Raw genomic sequence first — 7,623 nt, 5'->3', positions numbered from 1 at the left:
AGCAGTCTGTCTTTTATGAACCATGCCACTCTGAACACAGTTGAGCAAATGTCCTTGTGGTAGGATCTTTTGGATATATGTCCAAGAGTGGTATAGCTGGGTCTTAAGGTGAATTGACTCACAGCTTTCTGAGGACTGCATGTTGATTTCCACCTTGGCTGTACAAGTTTGCACTTGTACAATGAATCCCCTTGCTACACGTCCTTGCCAGCATTAGCTGCCCCTTGATTTATGGAGCTTAACAAATCTAACAGGTGTAAGATAAAATCTCAAAGTTGTTTTGATATTCATTTTCCTGATGGCTAAAGATGTTGAACATGTCTTCAAGTGTTTCTCAGTCACTTTAGATTCTTCTACTGAGAATTCTGTTTAGAGGTGTTTCCCATTATAGTTGGATTATTTGCTTTGTTCTTGTCGAGTTTCTTGAATTCTTTAATATCCTAGGTGAGGAAGCCCATAATCACATGGGAAAATATGATATTTACTCACTTATAGGTGGATATTAGCAGTTAAGTAAAGTATAATCACAGTAATCACAGTTAATCACAGTACAATCCATAGACACAGACAGGCTAAGTAACAACAGCTCTAGGGGAGATGCATGGATCTCCCTGGTAGGCAGAAATAGAACAGATCTTGTGGGTATACTGGAGGCAGGGGGGATGGGAAGAGGAAGGATCAGGTGAGCGAGGAAGGGACAGATGGGGAGAAAACAGGGAAAGATGATGGGAATAGAGAAGCTTTTAACAGGGGATGTGGAAACTGTAGTGAAAACATTCTGGAAACTATAAAAGTGACCCTAGTGACTGTTCCTAGTAATCAAGCATATGGAGGTTGAACTAGCCATCTTCTGTAACCACATAAAGCTCCCAGTGGGACTGGGACACCAAGCCAGCCACAAAATATTCAACCCACTTGTACCACCTGCAAGATATGCTGGGGCACTGGTGACTCTGAGATTTCTTAATGGCCAATAAATGACTGGTCTAACTTGAAGCTCATACTGTGAGAGGAAACCCATAATTGACACTGCCTAGATGGCCAGGAACCAGAACTTGAATGGCTCAGAGAACAGGGGTAGAACCAAATAACAGCTGACCAAGAAAAGATATCAATAAAATGATTCTTAACTATTTCTTGCTATAATCATAGGTTGACACCTGGCCTACTTGTTATTAAAGAGGCTTCTTCCAGGGGCTGATGGAAGCCCATCAGAGATCCTTACCCAAACATAAGCTTGAGCTGTAGGGATCTTGTAGAAGGAAGGAGTGAGGATTGTAGCATTCAGTGGTTGAGGAAATCAGGAGAACATGGCCCACACAATCAACTAAGTAGGGCATATAGTGGCTCAAAGAAAACTGATGTAGCAATCACAGAGTCTTCATGGCTCTGTGCCAGGTCCTCTGCATACATGCTATGGTTGTTTAGCTTGGGGTGTTTGTGAAACTCCTAACTGTAGGAGTCATGGCATCTCTGACTCTTTTGTCTGTTCTTAGGACCCTTTTCCTATTGCATTGCCTTGTCTAGCCTTGAAATAAGAGTCTGGGCCTAGTCTTATTGCATCTTGGTATGATTTATTTGGTTGATTTCCCTGGGAGGTCTGCTCTTTTTTTTTGAAGGGAAAAGGAAGCAGTGGAGCTGGGACAATGGGATTTGGTGGAGGAGGAACTGGAATGAGTAGAGGAGGGTGAGAATTGAATCAGGATATATAGAATGAGAGAAGAATAAATACAAATAAAAATAAAATGCATTTAGTGTAAGTTCAATGATCCTTATAATCTGTAGCAGCCCAAACATCACAAATGTCCAAAGTCTCTTCTGACATTTTAGACAATCTCTTGACTGTCACATGTTGTAAAATAAAAAAATAAAGATTTACAACATATAATGGCACAGGGCATATTCCCATTCATAAAAACAGAAATATGACTGTGTTACACCTCCCATCTTAGGCAGACTCATGTGTATGTCACACCAGTGAGAACAGATAGGCAGACCACAAACCCATGAAATTTCCACACTCCCTACATTCCCACAGACATGATCTTTCAGCAACCCTACAGCTGCTACTACCAAAACCATGTACCTACCCCTATATCAGATGCATAGCCTCTGCTCAAGTGCAGGCCACATCAGCCAAAAAAAAAAAAAGATAGGAAAACAGAGGTAAAGACTCTCTGCTGGACCAGAACCTATGGGAGTCACCAGAAATTCACATGGGTTTCTTGTCTGTGCACCTCCTCCATTCTTTTGATAATCCCACAACACTATACCCAACCCCACTTCCCTCCTCTTCTCTGTGTTGTAGCCTTCAACTTCAACCATCTGCAAGAAGTCTATGTAGGCCACCTTCCAACTGACCTTCCTCAGTCTCTCAGTCCCCATCAACGCTATCTCCAAATTCCCTATGGTCTCCTCTCCTTTCATGCCCAAACATGGGTGGACACCATTTGTAAGATTTCCAGCTCTAACTTGGGATGAAAGCACCTGCTCAACCATAGGCCACATAAAGCAGAAAATTAGAAAGCAAATAGAAACCAAGCAAAATAACACCCATGCAACAAAGACAAACTGAGAGATGAGTACCTAGATCCACAAATTCCTAATACCCAGATACTTGGACACCAACTAAAAACACAATCAACAACAGCCAGAGCAATAAGTCACTACCAGATTCCAGGTATCCTACTGCTGCAAGCTCTGAATATTCCAATAGAGTTGAAGCACAATTAAGTTAAGACCAACTTTATGAAGATGACAGAAGTCCTTAAAGAAGTAAATGAATCCCTTTTTTAAAAAAGTAGAGAAAGGATAAATGAAGTATTGGAGAAAACTAATATATCCCTTAAAGAAAACCAAAAAGTAAATGAAGAAACAGTTGACAGAAATGAAGCTGTTCAAGACCTTAAAATAGAAATAGGAGCAATTAAAAAATATGAACTGAAGTAATTATGAAAATGAAAATCTAAGTAATCTAATAAGACGTACAGAGGCATGCTTCACTAAAAGAATACAAGACATTGAACAGAGAATTTCAGACTTTAAAGGCATGATCAAAGAAATGGACATATTGACCAAAGAAAATGTTAAACCAAAAATTTCCTGAAACATAACATCCAGGAAATCTGAAACACTAGAAAAATACCAACCCTAATAATAACAGGAAATGGAGAACAATCTCACCCCAAAAACACAGAAAAAAATTTCAAAAAAATTCATAGTCATAATTTTTTCTAACTAAAATGACACAGGAGAACACAGGCCACAGAATCAACTAAGCAGGGCTCTTAGGAGCTCACAGAGGCTGAAATAGCAATCATGGAGCCTATAGGAGTTTGCCCCAATTCCTCTATATATATGTTATCATTTGTAGCTTGCTATTTTTGTGCAACTCCTAACAGTGGGAGTGGGGAATGTCTCTGACTCTTTTGCCTGCTCTTGGAACCCTTTTTCTCCTACTAGATTGACCCATGCAGTCTTTGATATGTGCCTAGTCTAATTTCAATTTGCTATGTATGGCTTTATTGATATCTCTTGTGTGTCTGCTCTATTCTGAAAGGAAATGAAGACTGAGTGGATCTGGTGGAGAAGGGAGTAGTGGAGAGGACTGAGAGAAATGGAGAACAGAAAAACTGCAGTTGGGATATATTATAAGAAAAGTGATGTGTGATGTCCTTCTGTATAAGTGTTGCTTTTATTGGTTAATGAATAAAGCTGCTTTGGCAAGGAAGAATATAGCCAGGTTGGAAGAGATATATAGAGTAGGCAGAATATAAGAGAGGCCATGTAGCTGCCAAAGCAGAAAGACGCCCCAGAACCTTATCAGTAGGCCACAGCCTCGTGGTGACACAGAGATTAATAGAACTGGGTTAAAATGAAAGAGCAAATTAATAAAAAGCCTGAGCTAGTAGGCCAAACAGTGCTGTAATTAATATAGTTTCTGTGTGATTATTCAGGTCTGGGTGCCTGGGAAATGGATAAGCAGCCTGTGTTTACAAGAAGAATAAATTTTGAAAAGAGAGAGAGAGAAATGTGGACACAGTGATGGAAGATTGGTTCATGGTAACACTAAAACTCAGTAGGGCAAACAACAAATCATTTAGCTGTGCCTCAGACAGGTAGGGACTCATTTTCAAAGAGCTTAGATAGCACTATTCATGAAAAATTATATACATATATCCTTATATATTTATTATATATATGTATATATCTACCTCCTATATGTAGTTCTCCATGGCAGATATCTCATAGCTTGGGTATTACAACATCCTATCATCTAAAAATACAACTCTGTCTTCATCTTCAAAGCTTCATGCAATAAAGTTTCACAGTCTCCTCAGTGGGTTTCTGACTCTGCCAAACACAGATGGACAAAACCATGTTCAGCTGAAACTAAAGAGGAAGAATTTATGACCTATAAATTTTGCTTCTTTCTTTTTTCCAGAAACAATACAACATGGGTCCCTCCACAACACACACAATTTGGCTTCTAAGTTGTTATGGATGCTACTATGCTTGGTTCAGAGTTCCAGCAGCTTCTGCATGAAGTTGCTTTCTCAGATTAGGAATCAGGTTGCCTATTCCTTTGAGAAATTGAAGACTTAGATAGATGAAATCTTTCCCTAAGTTACCTTCCTAGGCTTCAAATAATAAGAAGGGCCTTCTCTTTAATGGTTCTAAACTTCTTGAAATGTTGTCCTCTTTTTCACGACAGGACTGCCATTTGAATCTTCCTAGTGTTGTTTTTCTCCACAAAACTGACTTTTTGTTTCTATCCACATCACTCATTTTTTTTCCACTGTAGACCTAAATAAATCATCAGTAATAAATACCCAACAGAAGCAATGCTTTGTCTAAGAAATCTCCCAACTACTTTTTAAGTTTGCCTTACTCAACTTCTCAGGGAATGGAGAAAATTGGAATGATTTGGGAAGAAAATATTATACAAATGACCCATAGATACATTTTTCATGAAGTCTATTTCCCACTGAAATCCAATGAACTCAAGCTCCCCTGTGTGCATTACTTTCAACACCCCCATATTCCTAGTCCTACAGGAATAGTTAATTAAGCTCTGTACAGTTTTCTATGCCTTTTGCCACCTAAAGTTCTAATATCCTCCACAATCCTCCAAAAGACAACATTCCCACATTCTACCCAGCAACAAAATCACTTTTGGTGTACCACATTTTGGCCTAATTTATTCATTTCTTGCTGTGATTAAATTCTCTTAAAAAAAGCATGTGAGGTAATAAACAGGTTTCTTTGACTGATATTTCCAGATCACAACCCACAACTGTGGAAGCTTAGGATAGAAATTCAAGTTACAAAATGAAGGCAAGAGACAATAAGGAAAAATGTTTACTGGTTTTTGCTCTTGCTTAGTCACTCTTTCTTGTTCAGCTAGCCTTCTTAACCCTCTCAGTCCCACATTCTTAGGGTATTGAAACCATGAGTGGAAGAGAAGAGCCTTCCCACATGAATCATCAATCAACATAATTTTCCCATAGTTAGTAGCTATTTTGATCTGGGCAAAGCCTCAACTGATGTTCTCTCAATATGACTCTAATCTACATCATGTTGACAGCTGAAGCTAATTAAGGTGGAGATGACAATATATGAGAAGAAGATTTTTTTAAACACAAAATCAATATATTAACCATATTAAACATGAAGAACTAAAAAACACAGATAGGTCAAGAAATGAGAAAAGGTAAGCCTCTAAGATCAAGAAAAGAAAACTAAAACTGTTTCTCCACAGAAACTTACTAAACCAAGAAATGCTCAGGGACCTATGAATACCTGATTTTCAATAAAGAAGCTAAAAGTATATAATGGAAAAAAGAAAGCATCTTCAACAAATGGTGCTGGCATAACTGGATGTCAACCTGTAGAAGAATGAAAATAGATCCATATCTATCACCATGCGCAAAACTCAAGTCCAAATGGATCAAAGACCTCAATATCAGTCTGAACACACTGAACCTGATAGAAGAGAAGGTGGGAAGTACTCTACAACATATGGGAACAGGAGACCACTTCCTACATACAACCCCAGCAGCACAGACATTAAGCGCAACATTGAATAAATGGGATCTCCTGAAACTGAGAAGCTTCTGTAAAGCAAAGGACACTGTCACTAAGACAAAAAGGCAACCCACTGACTGGGAGAAGATCTTCACCAACCCTGCAACAGACAAAGGTCTGATCTCCAAAATATATAAAGAACTCAAGAAACTAGACTTTAAAATGCTAATTAACCCAATTAAAAAATGGGGCACTGAATTGAACAGAGAATTCTCAACAGAAGAAATTCAAATGGCCAAAAGACACTTAAGGCCATGCTTATCCTCCTTGGTAATCAGGGAAATGCAAATCAAAACAACTTTGAGATACCATCTTACACCTGTCAGAATGGCTAAAATAAAAAACACCAATGATAGCCTTTGCTGGAGAGGTTGTGGGGTAAGGGGCACATTCATCCATTGCTGGTGGGAATGCAATTTTGTGCAACCACTTTGGAAATCAGTGTGGCAATTTCTCAGGAAATTCGGGATCAACCTACCCTAAGATCTAGTAATACCACTCTTGGGAATATACCCAAGAGATGCCCTATCATATGACAAAAGCATTTGTTCAACTATGTTCATAACAGCATTATTTGTAATAGCCAGAACCTGGAAACAACCTAGACGCCCTTCAATGGAAGAATGGATGAAGAAAGTGTAGAATATATACATATTAGAGTACTACTCAGCAGTAAAAAACAATGACTTCATGAATTTTGCATGCAAATGGATGGAAATAGAAAACACTATCCTGAGTGAGGTATCCCAGACCCAAAAAGATGAACATGGGATGTACTCACTCATAATTGGTTTCTAGCCATAAATAAAGGGCATTGAGCATATAATTTGTGATCCTAGAGAAGCTAAATAGTAAGGTGAACCCAAAGAAAACATATAGTCATCCGCCTGGATATGGGAAGTAGACAAGATTGCAGTGCAAAACCTGGGAACTTGGGGGTGAGGTGGAATGGGGCTAAGGGGAAATGGGGTGAGAAACATGAGAAGGGGAGAATGGGGGGAGCTTGGGGGAATGGGATGGTTGGGATAAAGGAAAGGTGGACATGGGAGCAGAGAAATACATATCCTGATTAAGGGAGCCATCTTAGGGTTGGCAAGAGACTTGACTCTAGAGGGGCTCGCAGGTGTCCAGGGATATGTCCCCAGCTAGTACCTTGAGCAACTGAGGAGAGGGAACCTGAAATGACCCTATCCTATAGCCATACTGATGAATATCTTGCATATCACCTTAGAACCTTCATCTGGCGATGGATCGAGACAGAGACAGAGACCCAAATTGGAGTACCGGACTGAGCTCTTAAGATCCAAATGAGGAGCAGAAGGAGGGAGAACATGAGCAAGGAAGTCAGGACCACTAGGGGTGCACCCACCCACTGTGACAGTGGAACTGATCTATTGGGAGCTCACCAAGGCCAGCGGGACTGGGACTGAATAAGCATGGGATGAAACCGGACTTTCTGAACGTGGTGGACAATGAAGGCTGATGAGAAGCCAAGGACAATGGCACTAGGTTTCGATCCTAATACATGAACTGGCT

This window comes from Microtus pennsylvanicus, chromosome 12, assembly GCF_037038515.1.
Source record: "Microtus pennsylvanicus isolate mMicPen1 chromosome 12, mMicPen1.hap1, whole genome shotgun sequence".
NCBI classification, from domain to species: Eukaryota; Metazoa; Chordata; class Mammalia; order Rodentia; family Cricetidae; genus Microtus; species Microtus pennsylvanicus.
Note: the sequence above shows the minus strand (reverse complement) of the source record.